This window comes from Dermacentor albipictus, chromosome 1 (genome assembly GCF_038994185.2).
Source record: "Dermacentor albipictus isolate Rhodes 1998 colony chromosome 1, USDA_Dalb.pri_finalv2, whole genome shotgun sequence".
Taxonomy (NCBI): Eukaryota; Metazoa; Arthropoda; class Arachnida; order Ixodida; family Ixodidae; genus Dermacentor; species Dermacentor albipictus.
The window spans coordinates 317,472,729-317,491,715 of NC_091821.1; the positions used below are offsets into that span (position 1 = coordinate 317,472,729).

Here is an 18,987-nt window from a genome sequence, read left to right on the forward strand (position 1 = left end):
AGAAAAATTGGGGATAGCAGCTTCAGAGCTTGATAACGGAGTTCTTCAAGTTCTCTTAGGCAGTGCCTGTATTCCAACTTAAGCTCTTTAATGCTCCTCCTTATATGAAAATACTGAACAGCAAGGACTAGATCGGAAAAGGCATGTATAGTATTGAAGGGTGACTGAAAGGCACCGTGGCTCTCATATCTGACAACTTGGTGGAAAGGCTTGAGCGATTCTGAAATGTAAGAAAGCACTGATAAAAACTTGAAAGAGACACAAAACGAGAAAACACAATCTCATCATTTTGTAAGATACCATGTCAAATAAAAGGAAATGAGACGTCCATTCAATCGTAGCTATGGGTGGACGTCTCATTTTCCCTTCGTTAATTGCTTCTCTCCACCTTGCGGGTTTCCGCAACTATTATGACATACTGTGTGAAAATTATATGTTCATTCGTTACGCGCAGCTGGAAGTATAAAAGTAAATCTTGCATGACCCCTTGCTCAATAAAATCTTGATGCCAAGGTACCGAAAGCGCTGCAAATATTTGAGTAAGTATCTATAGTCTGCGCACTCCATAAGTGATTGGCATTGCTTCATAGTGAGTACAGAATGTCGACTGAAACAACGCCATATTGCGCTAGGACAAAAATGGGCAGGAACCAAGACGAAGAGTTTGCGAATATACGCGTTTAACTCACTCTAACCAAAAACTTGTTAGAGGGGTACAAATGGAAAGTGCCTCTCAGCATAAGTCGTTGTCGCCTTAACAACTTAGTCCTCTTAGCTTGCGCCTGCGCGTGACAAACCAATTTTCGTTCTGAGGCGGGGGATACAAACTCTCAAAATCAACATCCACGAACGGAACTCATTGAAAATCGTGCTCTGGAATGACAGCCACGCCAGAAACACTTCTAACACTACGAATTCGCAAGCTAAACACAGTGACAGCGTTTTGAGTCACCATCTGCTCGCGAGAAGGCACTGAAATAACAATGTCATAATAACAAGGAAGATATTCCGTTTGCTATGGATGGCGGTTTTATCCGTTCGCCGACAGCATCTCTTATTTAATAAGAAAGAAAGAAAGTCGAAGGGCGAACGCCGCGAACGAGAATCGGACGGATGTGCGGGGCGCGCCTGAGAAAGGGGCACTCGATGACAGAGAAACGCATTCCGCCTGCATTTGGAGCAAGAGGCTGGACGACAGCGCCATACGCGGGCTGTAAGCAATGGAGGCCGTCCAGGGCACCGGTTCGTCATTCGTTCCGATGAGGGGTTGTCATAGCAACCTGCACTTAATTCGTCGGCGAATCCATCCCTTGCTTTTCACGCATTTGTTTTCCATCGAAGGAAGGGTCGAAAGCCCCACTGCACGCGAAGGAGCCGAGAGGAGTTGGCGCAATCATCACCACACGCTGCGTTCACCGCGGCGACACGCTGGGAAAGCTTTTAGCGGGATCACAGCAATCGCGACAACAGCGTGCACAACGGGGGGGGGGGGGGGGGTGGGGGTGGAGGGGGGGGCACGAGCAAAGCAGAGGCAGAAGGGTGGAAAGGGCAGCGACGTAGCTCGTGGCGGAATGCGCAAGAGTGGTACGAGCACTCAGATATATAGCGAGTACGCCCGCTGCACGCGAGTTGTGAGCTTGCGAAAGCTAAGCAAATGTACCGCACATTTTATTACGGTATGGAAACCGCAAAGTCATTATTTCGCACGTATACGAAGTGCGATAGCTCCAGCCTACTTGAACTTTAACGCGTGCCATTGCTACGCTGTACAGAGGCCAACTTATCGAATAGGAGAACAATGTTCGTCTGAGGTCTGAGCGATTGCACGCAATGCTCGACCATCTCACTGTAGTCATTAACCCAGCGTAAATAAATGCGACCGATCGTGAGAACAGCGCAGAACAAGACTGGCTTCATTTTGCAAGTTGTTCGGCATGGAGCCGCCGAGCGAACCTTGAGACTCAATACTTAGCTAAATCTATGCTGGTTACCACTGTACTTTCGGGTTGTTTCACACTTCAAATAAATATTGTTTTCAGGCCCGAAAAATCACAACACAGGCTAAGTGAAAAGGTTATCGCGAAAGCAACAGATTAACAGCTCCAATTTTTAGCAACTATAACTTTATAAATGTGAAACTCATTTAAATAGTGTGAAGAGTCTAACTTCACTGAAGCTTTAGATATAGGAAAAATAAAAACAAAATAAGGATAATGTGACGTGAAGACACGACAGCGATTGCGGTAAAACGGGATAAACTTAAGTTCGCGGCACGTTACCGGTATATACGTCTCTGCGATTTCTGAAAAATAAACACCATGCAAGTTTGACAAGCGGACAACTTACGCAGGGCGTGCAGAAGCAGAGCCGCATTAAAGCGCCCCGTATGCGATCCAGGCAACACTACAAAATCGGGCATACGTCAAATCAACACTTATGTACGAGCCACGGCAGCCTTGCGGCTGTGGCATTGCACAAGGTCGCGCGTTTGAGCTCGACCGCGGCAGCCCCATTTCCACGGGGGCGAAATAAAAGAAACGCTCGTGCATTCTGATTTAGGGAAACGTTAAAGAACACCACGGTTTCAAAATTAATCCAGAGTCCGCCAATACGGCGGACTCTGGATTCACCCATACGGCGAATCCGTATTGGTGAATACGGATTCGCCGTATTGGTGAATCCGTATTCGCCAATACGGCGTGACTCATAATCCAATTGTGGTTTTGGCGCGTAAAGCGCAATAATTTAATTAAAGTTTAATACTTAAGTCACGATGCGATGTGCCATGTGAGGCAATAAATATACTCAGCGTTCTCAGAGGCTAAGTAGGATGGCGGACAACAACGCCTCAAGTAAACAGTTCCCACTGTGTGTTCTGTGTACTACGCATACAGGCAGCAGTGGTGCACGCAAGGTAACGTTTAACGACAACTCACCAGTCTCGTGTGGGACAAATGTTTAATAATATAATATTTGGAGTTTTACGTGCCAAAACCACTTTCTGATTATGAGGCACGCCGTAGTGGAGGACTCCGGAAATTTTGACCACCTGGGGTTCTTTAACGTGCACCTAAATCTAAGCACACGGGTGTTTTCGCATTTCGCCCCCATCGAAATGCGGCCGCCGTGGCCGGGATTCGATCCCGCGACCTCGTGCTCAGCAGCCCAACACCATAGCCACTGAGCAACCACGGCGGGTGGACAAATGTTTAAGAAATTAAACATGCGCCGTCAACATATCACCGTTAATTATCGTAAATTACAGCAAACTCCACAGAAAGCTTCGCTTACATGGATTCCCACAGTGCGTGGGACCCGGATAATTCTTTTTTCCCGGTTGCAATATGTATAGGCCTAAATCGGAAAATTCAGCTCACGACGGGGCACTGCCAAATACATTGCGGCTTTTTCATTCTGCCGAATAAAAATATGTAAAGTGCCACTGAAACAAAATTTCTCCTCCGAATTTTTTTATAGAGTGCTTTTAGAAAGTCCATGAATATCTGTCTATAAGGTCAACAGGGTATTCATACACAAATTCTATAGACTATCTAATGACTTATGTTCTTACATTTTTTTATCCACTGAGTCTATACAATGTCTACAGGGAAATGTACGTAGATTGCTCTATAGACAGTCTTTTGAAGACCTTACACTTTTATCGACGATTGTCAATTGAACGTCTGTGCATCAGGATCTATAGAATATTTATAGACTCTTTACATACTTATTGGCCTACCTTTTTACCGACTATTGTTTAAAGAAAGTGTATAAGCAAATTTTACCATAACGATGCGTAGACGGTCAACAGGCAGTCTAAATCAACTTTTTTAAGGGTTGGCTCCACAGTTAACAACGGGAGCTAGCGAGGCACTTGGTTATTGCGCCGACTTGGTGTTATGGTTCGTTGCTATAACTAGTTCCGTGATGAGCGTTCTAAAAACAACTGTATTAAATTCGGGAGTGTTGAACGCTGAGGACACCTTGATTCAAATCTTTTCAGGAGTTACGTTAGTTACGTTACATATTTTGACACAAAGCTGGCGGGAAGCCGCGAACCACAAAACGCTTCTATAGTACAAAAAGGTCAGCGCGTAGTCAAGGCACGAGGTGAAGGATAGAGCAAGTGCATTGGGACAAACAATTGAAAGAAAAATCACTTATCAATACTGCAGCTAATTGCGCACAAAATTAGCACGTAGCTGCGATCACTCTTTGATGGGGGACTTCCCCAGAAACCTCTTTTACAGATCGAACTGCCTGCCATGCGCTGACGCGAGTCCCGTTAAACGTGTGTGCCGGGGCAAAGACATGGTATACGAGATCGAGGGTTATATTCTGGTATTCTGTAAAATTCCTCAGAGCCAAACAGAAAGCATGCGACTGCGCTCTGAAGTTACTTAAACAAACAATATGAGGAATTAAGTACCGTGCGCTAACCAGTTGCGTCATTGAGAATCTATGACGGATTCGTCAGCGTTGAAATATCGATAACATGAGTGTTGTTCGCAAAAAAAAAAGCATTGAGTAATATGAATTTTTGTTCTACACGATATACTTTCGAAACAATTGGCTTTCAAAAGCGATGTTTTATCTCTGCAGACGCAGTTTAGGTAGCTCTCGATTGCATATCTTGCAGGAAAAGTGTGCAATCACTCGTATTGCGGAATTCGCCCATAGTTATGTTTAGTCGCGCACACGGAAGGCCACACGGTCTGCCTGCGCTCGCTTCCAGTACCAGTGCGCGCAATCCCCCACAAAGGACTCCGCAGACGTAAAATGTTGGCCCGGCCAAGTAGGGGCGGGGTTACGACGTGCTCGGTCGAGAGCTCCTGCAAGAAACGACGCAGGTAGCGAAATAAAGCGTACGGCCTGTTGCAGTGCCTGCATTCACCGCTGGCTATATAGGCGGCTCCTTCGATTTCCCTTTGCGTGGGCTTCCTTCCGTTACATTTGGTTCAGGCTGTTGCACTTCGAGGCACCCGTTCCGAGCAGAACATTCGCCGCCGTCTTTTTCCTTTTTTTTTCTTTTTTTGCTTTCCTATTGCTTCGTAAACAGGAGAGCGCCGAGTTCACTTGTTCTTGCGTTTCTACTCTGCTGCTTTCTTTTTTTTATTTTTCGTATCCGCTCGGCAAACCAGTTTACACCGGTTGTAGTCCACTATGCACAAAAAGCAGCGCGACGCGCGCTGAAGGCAAAAAGTAGGCACAAAAATGCCCTTCTATAAAAGTGGCGCGTCGCAAAAAAAAAAAAAAAATGGACACTCGGAAAGAAATCGAAGTGTGGTAGAAGATGTCGCATTGAATGTGCCAACCAGCGCTCGATGAGAAAAGCCTGTCTCACGTCGCGCTTGATGAATACTCACGGCTGCACCTGTCTAAATGCCAGCAACACTGCCTCTGAGACATTAACGGGTTCTCGACCATGGTTTTAGCATTCTAATATTTGCGGGTAAGTGGTTCTCCTGCGCTACGATAGAGCTGACATGCTTTCTGAAAGGATGCTCAGCTATTGCTTATTTTCTTGGCCAATAACCATCTGCCTTGCTGAAGTCTTGCGCAGCTGCATCGGATAGGCTTAGGTTTCCATCGTATTTATTTATTTATTTATTTATTTATTTGCGTCTAATATCGAAGCATTTAAGCAGTGTAAAAGGCACAGCGGCGAGTAAACACACGTAAATACGAATCTGTGACACCACTCGAATGAAAGAAAAATCAGTCACTAACAGGCCAGCACTTATGCATCGGCCGGCAAGTCGCCCATCTTCGGCACCGTAAGCGGGAGCAATGAAAGCATCGTGAAGCTTTCCCGAAAGTTCAATACATGGCTACTGCTATCGTCTGGACATAGAGGAAAGATTAAAATATTTGTTTTTATCAGTACGACTCAATTCTATAGCAGAATAGATGACAAGAAACTTAGCAGCAAGCCCACAACTTTCTTCTTGCGGTAAATAATTTCCCGATCGTGGCACTTTGACATGTTGAGTGCAGGTGAGGTAATGGTTGCTTGCTGGGCTAATTGGCTCATTGAAACTTATCTAACAGTGCTAAAAAAAGGAATGGACGACAATAGAGACATAGTGAAAAGAGCTCGTTTCATTGTGTCTCCATCACCGTCCCTTCCTTATTTTTTCGCGCTGTTACATAAGGAGAGGTAAGTTGGCTACCTATTAAGCAACTTGACTTGAGAGTAGGCGTGAGTATTTAGTACAATGACAAGGGCGCCATGCGGCGCCGTGTGATTGAAAATTATTTTTTAAAGCGAAAGCATGTAGCCAAACAAGCCTGAAAATGTTCTCTGGAGAACAAGGTACTAAATAAAATGTACCGGGGTGCAAGTTCGTAGCTTACGAACGATTACAAGCTCGTCAATTGATCTCCACTTTCACATTCAGCATGTTCCGGTTGTGATACGTGCCAGAACCAGGAGAGCGCGAGTTTGAGGTCACTGTCACACGTCGAAGAATCTAAACCGAGCACAAAATTAAATTTTCACATGTATGCTGAGCGCTTTGTCTTCGGGGTTTGTGTCGCCGTATGGGACTACGTACGACGTTCCCAAATATTCTGAAATAAGCTTAATCCTTCTACACTGCCGATGCACCTTCATCAGTATGCAGAGCCCATGCTCGTCGTATTTAGCCGGACCGACCATAGCGCTCAAAGCAGTCGCAAACTACGAGCAGCATCTTCTTCGGCCGCGTTCCCCAACGATATCGACTACATGTGGCGACAAGCATTGAACGACAGAAAGCCGAAAACAGGTGGCGGTGTCGTAGTTTCAAACGAGGCGCCTTGCCAGTTAAAAGTGCACGTTTAAGCAAAAATACTTAACAGGCTGTAAATAAATTCCATACTGGAAGCAGGAACAAAAAAGTTACTATATAACGAAGTTCTATCTGCTGCGTAGGCCCACGTGATCTACTGCTCCTCTTCCTTCTTTAATTTGCCTCTTAGAGGGATAAAAACTGTTAACAGATTCTGCTTGAATCTATCATATTACCACCCAGTTCGTGGCCTAGCGTTGTGTCCTGTGTGCTTCTTGCCATCGCCCGATGTATTTTTTCGCGCTAGTTAATTATGTCTCAAGCGGCCTCACCCCCCCCCCCCCCCCAGTGGGTTTGTGCCATTAAATAAGGAATCATTGTCATCACCATAAAGTCAACTGTACATCAGCAGCTGAGTCTCATAGCCGCGGGTATTGTATACTAAGTAGGCAGGGAAGTCCATGTCGTTACCGACTCGCAACAGGCCTGCCGTAACTTCACCAACGGACGAACACCGCTGCTGGCGGCTCAGATACTAGGCCCGATGCTGCAAGAATACCATCAAATCACGTGGACGCCGCGCCACGCGGGTCTGGAGGGGAACGAAAGGGCGAACGCCCTAGCTCGAGCGCTAATCAACCGAGCGGGGCAAGACGAATCGTCTCATCAATCCCCACCCTTTACCTTCATGCCCCTGCCATCCAATTACTGCGACCGACTCGAGATCCAGCGATTCAACCGCAGGATTTATCCTCCGCCTCACAGGAAGCTCAGCACTGAAGATGCCGTAGCTCTCCGACTTATTCAGACCAACACATTTCCAAACCTACACAGATACAGTAAAATGCTCCCACATACATATCGCGGCATCTGCCCCGGGTGCGGCGACACACGCCCTAGACTCCTTCACATTTCGTGGGGGTGCGGGGACAAACCTCAACACTTAAAGACGCCTAGCACGTCACTTGAGCGTTGGGCGGTACAGCTGACCGGCGATACCCTGGCGGGACAAGAAGGTCTCGTCCAGCAAGTACGTCGAGCAGCCATGGCCAGTGGAGTCCTGGAATGAGGACACCACCCACTCGACCACCACCTCGATGGTCCGAATAAATGTCTTCTCTCTCTCTCTCTCTTGTATTACTAGGTGTGCCATGTAAAATTCAGCAAGTTTCTTAGGAATGACACTTAGAGCCGAAAGTGGCAATTATAAACTTGCATGAGGCGTCGAGAAACTTTCATATAAAATGTTCCTAGCGATTTGTTTTGTGTGTATACATGCCCTACCGTGTCCGTGCTCGGCCTATGAAGCGATATCGACGCCAGCTTTTCTGGGAATGTACACCTGTTCTCTCAAGAAAGCACTTCAGACCAAGTGACACAAAAGGCTTGCGTACGCAAATGGGCTTGTGCCCAAGCAAAAGCCAAGCAGGCTTTTTCGATTCTTCGTTACGCAAGCCGCTTTCGCCCCTTAGTCTTAAAACCATCTCTAACCGCACTGGAGAGTGATAGCAGAACACAACAAAGAGCCGACCAGTCAGGCCCGTTTAACCAACTTTCAGCACACTCTGATTAGATACCGATCGTGCAGGATAACTGCCGTCGTTGCCCACGCGCCCTGGGAAGGTACTTGGGGGGTAGGCCCGCGTGTCCCATCACCTCGTCTTGATCCATAACAGCGGCGTTCATCATTGGATTGACGGCCACATCTGAAAACACGAGAAACACATCTGAAATACCTCGAAGTTTTTCTGCACAGCTGTATGATACCAGTAACTGCGGTGTTAAATGCGGCAGTTGACGCTCAAGCGCGTCTTTCCAGATCTTCACTCCCTCTATGCACAGCTATCCTCCTGAAATTCCGCGCCTGTTGCTTCCTGCAGAACAGAATATTGAATCACGTGTAGGCCAGCGCACTTGAGGCTCATTTTAATGGCGGTCAATCACTAGCGTGCTTGTTCCTCCGCACCGCCACAACTACTGGGCACGTCCTCACGCTGAATAGCATGTTTCGTCCATCCCTACCGTCTACTCGCGTCCCTTCCCCACTCTAGGTGAGCTCGACCATTCTACCCGACACCTCTGGCCCATGCTCCGATAACTCCTCGGGCAGCACATTCAGCACATCCAAAGAAATTTCCGAACCCGAAAGCACCACACGATAACATGAAACCAGAGCCGATGAGTAGGAGTTCACCTCTTTCTTCCTCAAATAATGGCACCTAAATAAGCCGTCGGTAAGAGCGTCGTCACTGTCGTCAGACCATTTCCAAATTCTCCTCTTTACCTTCACCATATGCTGGAGAAAAAAAAGAAGCTGCGCCAACCACGGACACCGAGGACCGACCACATGCCATGGTGGCAATGTACAGTTGGGAGCTGGCCGCGCCATTTGGGCTATCACGCAATATTCGCGCTTGGCAATTTTGGCTGGGTTTTGCGATCCAGCAGACTCAGAGCGGTGACATCGTTGCACGTATTCCGGAGAGTGCAGGAAGCAATACCGCAGTAAATGAAGACGACGTTGTGAGCATCGCAAAGACGTTGAAACTCAATCAACATCAACGAGGAGTTGCTTTGAGAAGAGGACGACAACATCAATAATATCGCCATTAGTACTGAGGCGACAGCAACAATTATTTTGAGGCGCTAACACACAAGCATGGACGTATCCGCTGTGAGAGGAAGATCAAAGCCAGAGCTAAGTGATTTTTTTTTCTTTCTTGAGCTATAAATACAAAAACTTGGGGATGGCTGAGCCCGAGGTTTACGAGATCGTTTTTACGAGAGTTTAGTGCCTATGTAGTAATTGTGTATGCCGCTCAGAAGCCGATGCAATATTTGCCTCTGGGTGTATGCTTGTCCGATCATTATATATTTTGTGTTGTGGTGCTTTGATTTCCTTGAGCCGCGTGCATTTATGAACTTGAACGTATGAAAGACAATGAACCGTTCAGGGTGACTCAGACGGTTAGCATGTCATAGTGCGTTCAACAACAGTTGACACGGTAGTCAGTAGTATGATACTATGCTGACTGCCACGTCAGCTGTTCGAATTCCACTACAGAAAAGATTTCGAGGGAATTCGCTTGGCACGCACACTTCTGTGAACTCCCAGGAATTTCTGTTCAAGAAAGCTTCCCGTGCATGTCTGGCGCAGTAAGAACAAGACGACCACTGGGATACACAACCGCCATAAACCCTCAGCCGTTTCCGTTTGTCGTTGCGGTACTTTCTGTATTGTGAACGCTTTTAGTTGGGGAAGCCCTGGCTGCGACACGACCGCGATAGGGGGGCTGCCGTGCGAACATGCTGTTCCGCCGAGTGTGATAAATCTGAGTCGCGGTAACTCTTCTTTCCAGCGACAGCGCTAGTCCGTTCGGCGCACTCAGCCGTCGAATCCCTCGTGCGAGAGGTGCGTGATGGTCCGTGAAACGAGTTCGGTCAGCACGGCCGATCGCTGCTGGGCTCGCCGAGGGGCCATCTTTGTGATGTGTCGAGTCGGGATGCCTGTACTGAGCGACTTGTTTGCGCGGGGTTCAAGTGGAAGAAAGCTGCGATTTGTGTCTATCTAAATGATAAATATTATACAAATACGTCAAGCGTTTGTGCCACACATTTCGACATACCACAGCTTAAAGTTGAGCCATGTTAGCGGTGTCTGCACTGGCCAGACGACATGGCACCACTGTGCAGACTACCATGACCAATCTTTGGGTACAGTCGAATACACGAAATTATCGAATTGCGCTGGCCACCCATGAGGCGAACTCGAAAGGCTGTTGCATGATATAAAAAAGGCGATCACAATATTGCAATACACGAACATGAGTACTTTGACGCAGAAGGAGGCAGCAGCATTAGTGCGCACGCGAAGTAGACGGTCGCGTCATCAGTGAACTCAAAATCAAAGCGACAGTCCCTTGCTCCTGTCACGTCGGTACAGCAAAAATTGGATAAATCGATGTCGGGTGAACATCCAGAGGCGATGCGTAACGTGAACAGCGCAAGCTTGGACACGCATGTGGAACCACGCTTACCAATGCGAGCTCAGAACTCCGAATAGCATCGAGAACGAGAGAGCTTCAAGACGACTCCATCAGACTCGGGGTCATCAGGGTGATGCAGGGAAAAATAATTGACGCACTCGAGCAGCTGTCATCTCACCCAAATAGGCCTGTGACGAGAATGGCTGTGGAAATCACGAACGCCATAGACCGCCTCCTGTCTGCACTCAGCCTCGATTCCTCTCCACCGAGCAGGGGCGTAGCCAGGGGGGGGGGGGGGGGGGGGGGCTTATGGGGCTTCAGCCCCCCCCCCCCCGAAATTTTTTCGTGCGGTCCATGCACCGCCGACCAAAGCGACTCCCGGCGCCGGAAATCACTCTGGATTTTGTCTAGAATGTCTTTTTGACGCTCAAAAAGACATTTAACCGCAAAGATTGCGAACTCGGGCTGGATTTCGTGGCAAGCCCGTACACCGGCAGTCATATAACGCCAAGCAAAAGTTTCAAGGGCGCTTTGATGGTGAGCGGGCTCGCCCTGGCATCTCACTGAGGCCACGGAATCTATGGAGCGCATGGATATCAATTGCGAAACTTTATGGGTATAAATCTCATAAGCTCTTGATGTGAAACATGCATTGACATTTCCAAAGTTGTGCTTTAAATTTTCAATTGCGGAACTTTGTGGGTTTAATGTTGTTATAAACATTTGACGCCAAAAGTCCATTGACTTTTCTAAAGTCTTACATCGGAACATACAACGATACAAGCCAAATCAACACACTAGCAGACCAGTTGACAAAGCACGCAGCGAGGTCCAATGAGATGATACGTTGCGGTGGTTCATTTGTGCCGCCATGTCACATAAAAAATAACATTTTTTTAACCTACGTCAGAACATCCATGTCAAGACACTAAAGCCAGCCAAAGTAACTACGTTCTTATTTATTTTTTCTACTTTGACTTTTATTCGCCGAGGACACATTGAGCCTCTTCAATTTTTTTGTTCTCGCTACCCTACCCGCGGGCTGCCAGAGCGAGCCATAGCGCATATGTTTTTCTCGTATGGCCCCGACCACCGCGCGGTGCACTTCGGTAGGCGTTCGGTTTGCTCTGGCCGAGTGGATTTTCACCTGACAGAGTTTTGGAAGCTTTCTGGGTAGCAGACGAGAAAAAAAAAACAAAGGTCGCTCGCCGCCATCACTGCGGGCACTCGAAGGATTGCACCGCGTTCCTTGAGTGGAACCTTTCCGGAAAGTCTTGTTTCGCCGGTGTAGGATACTGAGCAGTATGCGTATGGTTCTCAGTGGGTCAATCATCCCATGTTTTCTTCGGTATTAATTCTGTAGCCCCATTAGGTGCCCGTTGTAGGCATTCGATTCTGGCCAACATACTGTCCTATGCGTTCTTTTTTCCATTTCGGTGCCTCCGCCCCACAGAAAAAAAATACATTGTTGTAGCGCAGCGAATTGTCGCATGGTGAAAGTTCGATTTTGATACTTTTTTTGCGGAAAGTAATGGGCGACGGGACGCTTCAGTTTCCGGATACGTTTATTATATTATTGCAAAAGCAATTATATGGACACTCCAGGCGCATTCCTGCCGTCGCCCTCATGTTTCGTATAAAGTCCAAGGGTGATAAAATCGTGACCATGCGCTGCATGCTGTATGTGCGAGTGAAAGCGTAGGAGGGGAGGTGGAATGGGCGAGCCGACGATGGTGGCTCAGTCTTGTGTGCGCAAAGGAGAAAAGCGGGGAGCAAGCGCGCCGCCTTCCGTCGCGCGCAATACATCGGGGGGAGTGGATGGAATGGGGGCGGAATCTAGGATTCTGTGAATCTATGATTGTGCAACATGTTTATTTGCCTTGTTTGACGCATTACATAGAGTTACTTTTTCTTACATACATAGACTCATTGGAGACTTATACGTATACTTAAATATCTTGTTGCGAGGTTTTGTGTATACATGAAGTGAACTTTGTTTCCAGTGACACTTTTTTGTCCTTTATCAAGCCGTATTTTCGCATTTGTATATCCCATTGTATCTTTGCATTTCTAATGTACGAGGGCGAGTCAAATGAAAATGCGCCTACCCTAACCGCGCAATAATGGTTCGGTTCATTATCTGCGAGGCATGCGCGTAGGAGAACGGCATGTCTCATTTACAAAAGTGACACGCAGGTGTGAAGATAACTGTTCTTTAATGCTCTCATACACTGGGTTGAATATGGTTGCGTCGCATAATAGACACTTCAAAAGTTGATCAGCTCGGTGTCGCGAAGTTTTTGACAGCTAAAGGTGTTTCCAAAACAGAAATTAATCGCCGTATGGCTGCCGTTTACGTTGAACACGGCATTTCATTGACCACTGTGAAGCGTTGGAGCAAACGGTTTAAAGGACGTTGTAAAGACATTCCAAGACCGGGCCAAAACCATCGTGCAATCACCCCCCACGCAATTTCAAAGGTTCATGAGCTGGTGAAACAAGAAGGGAGCATAAGCATCGATGAACTGGCAGACCGTCTGAACATCAGTCACGGTTCGGTTCACGCCATAATTCATGAGCTTCTCGGTTATCGGCTCTTTGGTGCGCAATGGATCCCCAAGATTTTGATCCATCGCGAGAAGACGGAGAAGTTTCGCGCTGCCTTGACTCATCTGATCGGGTATCACAATGAGGATGACGACTTCTTGTTTGCATTTGTGATCGGGGACGAACCTTGATGCCACTACTACGAGCCTGAAACACGACGGCAAAGCTTACAGTGGAAACATTCGAATTTACCACGCCCAAAGAACGCAAAGGCCATCATCTCCGCTGGAAATGTGTTGTTGACTTTTTTTTCGGTCGTCAGGGTCCATTACTGATAGAATTTGCTAAATCTTGAGAGGCAATCAATTGTTTCCAATATTGTGAAACGCCAGAACGGCAGTGTGTCGCAATCAAGAACGAACAACGTGAAAAATTGACGAATGGGGTCACCTTGTTCCACGACAATGCCTGTCCCTACGTCGCTTATGTGGTTAATACAAAACTGGCAAAATTCAAGTGGGAAACGCTTCAGCACCCGCCATACAGCTGAGACCTGTCACCCTGCGACTTGTACATTTTGGGGCAGCCGAAAAAACAGCTCAAGGGAACCAGATACAGACTTATTGAAGCAGCAACCCAAGGAGTTTTATAAGACAGGAATCACGCGACTCGTTAGTCAATGGGACAAATGTCTAAATTCTCATAAAGGCTACTTTTAAATAAAGTACCCCGTTGTTGGCTCACATTCATTTGACTTGCCCTCGTATATCTTGCAGAATTCCTGCTTTTTATACGTGGCCTCTGTTGCGACTATGATTTCGGTGCAATTACTCACGATACACGACCGGTGACAGCTGCTCCTGCGCAATACATTAAAACAAATTACAGCGTCATTGAGATTTTTCACTGGCCATTGCATATTTACTAGAATGTAAGCACGGTTCTTGAATGACAGTTTCGTTAACATATTTGTCCTCAACTTGCTCAGTTCATTGCCTTTTAATTTTTCGTATCAGTGGCATACACTGCTTTTCTGGTTTCGAACTGATGTAATTCTAGAGTTCGTGTGATATTTTCTTTACTTAATAGACAAAAATATGGAAGCATTGATACCAGTTACTTTGGGCAAAATTTTTGGCACATACGAGTATATTCTTTTCTGAAAAAATACATATTTTATTGCTTTGACTGTGCGTAGCGTTCAAGAATTCGTTTGCAGCATCTTTGGCAATGACAATGCAGTTATTATTCATGGATTTGATCCTTTGACAAATTGTTTAAGAGGAAGCTTTAGCTCGGGCCCAATCCGACGTGGCCTTTTCAAATAATTGTAAAACGCAGAAACGCTTTTCTTAGATAATCCTGCTAATCGCTTTTGTTGAAATTCGTTGCATTTGAGAGAGAAAGTTAAATCCTAATTCTGTTGGAAACACAACTTCGATTTAGGGCCTGAATTTTGTTTAAAATATTTTGAAAAATTCGAAAGTTTGAAAAAATAGAAGCACGACGTTTACGAACTAATAGCTATGCATGAAGAGCAGACATTGTGGTTCTGTAGACGGCATCTATTATAACAGTCAAAGCGGACAAGTTTGCTATGTCAATTTGTATCTTACGTGAATTGGTTACGTTGTGTACAAGGGTTCGGCACAAGCCGTATTGCCACAATACTAATTTTTTTTTAGATTCATGTGTAACATATCCATTTTGTCCGCTGTAGATGTACTATTAGATGCAATTCAAAGAATTGTGATATCATTTTTCATTGTTTAGTCACGGAGTTTTAAACTTGATAGTTTCGTTTTCTGAAAATTTTCGATTTGGCCAATTTTTAATAAATAATTGACCACCTAAATGAAAAATTCGAAACCAGTAGTCACTAGAATTAAACTTTTTCTTTTAAATGCAACAAACCTCCTCAAATTTGGTGAAGTGGTTGCAGGGAAATACGAATTCCCCTTATACATGTATTTAAATAGGAGCACCCGAGCTAAAGCTTCCTCGAACAAAATTTCTGGCTACGCCACTGGCCCCATATATATATATATATATATATATATATATATATATATATATATATATATATATATATATATATACATAATACATGGGGCCAGTGGCGTAGCCCCCCCCGAACAAAATTTCTGGCTACGCCACTGCCACCGAGTTGAATGTGCCGTGCAGCGTGCGCCTGCGTGTTGCACCGAGGTGATAGACTGTGCTGTAGCTCTCATCATCTTGCCCAGCAACAAGTGCTTTTGAGCTTATCATCTCATTCGTTGCATCCATTTCCATCATCTTTCTTCCCTGTTTCTGTCGTTCCCACAACCACATCGTCGGTGCGGAGTAGCAGTCTAGAGGCCCACCACTCAGGCCAACATCACTTTTCTCTCACTAAAACTCCTTCCCCTATCTCCCTCTGCATCGTCGAATGTTCTGATTGTCACTAAAAAGATGGCCTTTCTGGGCAACCTCGTTGTCTTCCTTCGGTCGCGCCCAGAAGGAAAATGTTTACTTCAGTATGCACCTTTATTATTACCCTTTATTGCAGTTATTAATTTCGTCCCGTTGTCTTCGATATTCAATTCAATTTATTTGAAACATGTCCCGGTACAGGGCCAGATCTGGCTTTACTTTTTTAATAATTAGCACCAGAATAATTATTGCCTTGGATTGCTCGTCATCAGTGTCCACCACGCGCTATCTTATATTGGGAGAATGTACTTCCCAAGGAGACTGTCCGAGCAGAAAGGCTAGGCGAAAACAATTCCGTCACCATGTTATCTTTTGCATCAGGCATTCAGATTTATTTGCTTCGTGGATTACATTAGTTTCCTTCTATGGAACCAAGCATTGCCATTTATCCTCCGTTATCTTGAATCTATAAGTATGCGAAATCATTAAAAGAGCCTTATATTGACCAGTTGTACCGATTATCGATGAAAATGAGCAGAAAATGCCGTTTTAAGATTTTCATTAGCGGAAAAAAAGAGAGAGAGTGGGCCATTCCAAAAATTCTTAAATTTAACATCTCTGAACATGACGAATCATATGAACTAACACGGAGGTTAATGCACCGAGAAAAAGAAAGCTTTGGTTTTGATAATAATAAAAATATATTTGCGCCTGCGAGTGTAACGTTCAAACAGCCAAGGAAAAACTATGTAACCGGACGCTCCGTATCTGAGAAGGCACGTGAAGGCAGCCGTCGTTAAGTGCTGCAAGCCATGAGCTAAAATATGGTTCACTTGTTAAGTTCGAAGTTTACTGTGCCGTCCTTGGGGCTCCGTACAGCTGACGCTGAAGTCTTGTTTCGTAAAATAATTAAAACGAGACCGAAAGTATCTCGCGACATCTTGCGGCCGTTCATCGTTTCCTTCTGGATCGAGCGCTAGGTATGATAGCTCTAGGTTAAATCAGCCCAAGAGAACATGGAAAAAACAATCGTACTACACCGATCCTGGTTTCGCCATTGTAATGTGTCGCGGCCCGGATTTTTCGGAACTCTGCAAGAGCGAAATACATTTTTGCGATTTCTAAAGTATCCGATCGGGTCCAAAATACTTTCTCAAAGCTAGCTTTTCCGCAGTTACTTTCTTTGTGCGGAGAAGCCTTAGTTACAGGTTGAAACTAGAGACTTTTTTTTTTTTCTTTTCGTCCTTGATCACTGGCTCGGACGCCACCATTATTGCCGGGATAGGGAAGTCAGGGCGACGTATGATAAGAAAAGGATAAAGATAAAATGTAGGATTACAATATACGGTGCCCATAAAGCACTCACGTGACGCGTATAATAAAGGAGCATGCTTTCACGGAAACAAGTACATAAACAGCGATAAATGGGCTTTCTCAGTGATAAGGCCGGCTCTTGATCGATTACTTCGCGAGGACATTGCACCGCTAAGAGGAGTCAACCCCTCGCGACGCTGCGTTCGGAACGCGCGCCTTCCTGCTGATCCTTATCCCAAATTGTTTTCTCTCTCTTTCTCGGAGATAAAACGAGTTGAATCGATAGTGGTAGGGTCCTATAGCAATAAGACAATGATGAGGAAACTGCCATGCATTGAAGACATGTAAAGCGCAACAAGAACATCGAAAGAAATGTTAAAGCGAGCACAAAGGCTGTCGGAGGTATGATTGCGAGTGTTAAACGTATTAAATACATTTATAAATTATGTCGCAAGTAAGCCAAAAGGAGTTGGTACAAGTAAGCCAAAAGGAGTTGGAGGCTATAAAGATTAGTTTATCGAAGATACTTAGAAGAAAGACGTTAGTAGGAAGCACGAACTTTCGAAAGACTCTCAGTCGCCTTTTACCCATTCTATTGCATGACAGTGGAAGAACAGCAGATATATTTGAAGCGGGAAAAAGAAAAATGTGGATTTTATGCACTGAAAACAAGTGCTCGACAGGTTTCCGTGTAGTTGCCAATGATCTTGAACAAAAAGCATGAAGACGTTGGTAAAAAACAACTTGCAGGAATGGTGCCGCCAGCAACGTTTTCTTTTCACAACGATGTGGCTTTAGTTTTGATTTGCATTTGGTACATACCATTCGATGATAGAACCATGTAGGGGCAATAATTTTATGCAGTAATATCGATTAGAACATGCTACCAGCGCTCTTCTGCCCTCTCTGCTAAACATCTTGCACATTTTACCAATGTGCAATGGGTTGAAACCTGTGGTCGAACTCGTACTGTACCGAAAGATGAGTAAAACCGCGAACGAATAACATTCTGCTCGACATATTACCATGTGTGCAGTTTTTCTTGAACGTAATTGTCAAACATGTTCCAACTACATTGAAGAGCGCGATTTCGATTACATCCTTAAGCAACGCGCTTTGCCGCCGCTGTTGAGAGAGTTGATGGCATGCAAGATCTTTAAGACGAAACCTATGGCCGCTATCTGGTGCCCTCAATTTTGGACAAAGCACGGGTAAATGAATGATGTTTCTGTCTACCGATGGACTCACTGCGTCACTTGTCTACGTGGCCGATAGCAATTGCGAACGGCATTAAGAAGACAAGAATGTGTGAGGCGCCCATAGGGTCTGATTTCCCTTGGGGCTTTGCGTTTTTACAGTGCGGCCAGTATGAAATTTTTATTCCGCGGAGCCAGCACCTATCGACGGCACAAGTTCAGCTCTCGAGTCGGTGCACGTAGTCGTCGAGAGAGACGACGAAGATATTTCTGACAGACGGCACCGAGGTCGTCGCGCACCGAGGCGAGCTTGACGTGCCCGTTGGGGCGCGCCGTGTGCTCTTGACAGGTCGCGCACCTCCAGCGGTGTCAGATGCCCTCACACCAAATTCCGAGCCTTAGCCCATACGATTGCACTCCTCGGGGACGAGGAAAGCGTTTTAATTCAGCATCGTTCAGTACTCGCATTTGCTCCTCCTAGTAGTAAAGATGACAAAGTACTCACGGGGAGTAGTCAATCATGGCTATGCCTGCCAAGCTCATACGTAGAACAACGTAACTGCATTACTGACATAGTCAACAGAATTGAAACGCATTGCTTCAACTGGAGGCGCAGTTCAGGCAGATGCTGAACGTAAGCCATGTGTGTAAAAAGAGACAGCCAGTGATGTCGCCTCGGATACATATTTTCAGCATAAAGCCTCGAAGTGGCTTTGACGCAGGCGGGAACGTAGTCGTTAGAAGTGAGAGCGACTC

General features: G+C 45.8%; 1 protein-coding gene across 2 annotated transcripts in view; it reads right to left on the reverse strand.

The window, feature by feature from the left end:
• The window catches only part of LOC135904083 (high affinity cAMP-specific and IBMX-insensitive 3',5'-cyclic phosphodiesterase 8B-like), a 333,636-nt gene that overhangs the window by 83,693 nt on the left and 230,956 nt on the right, over positions 1-18,987 (reverse strand). The gene's annotated exons all lie outside the window — the stretch shown is intronic.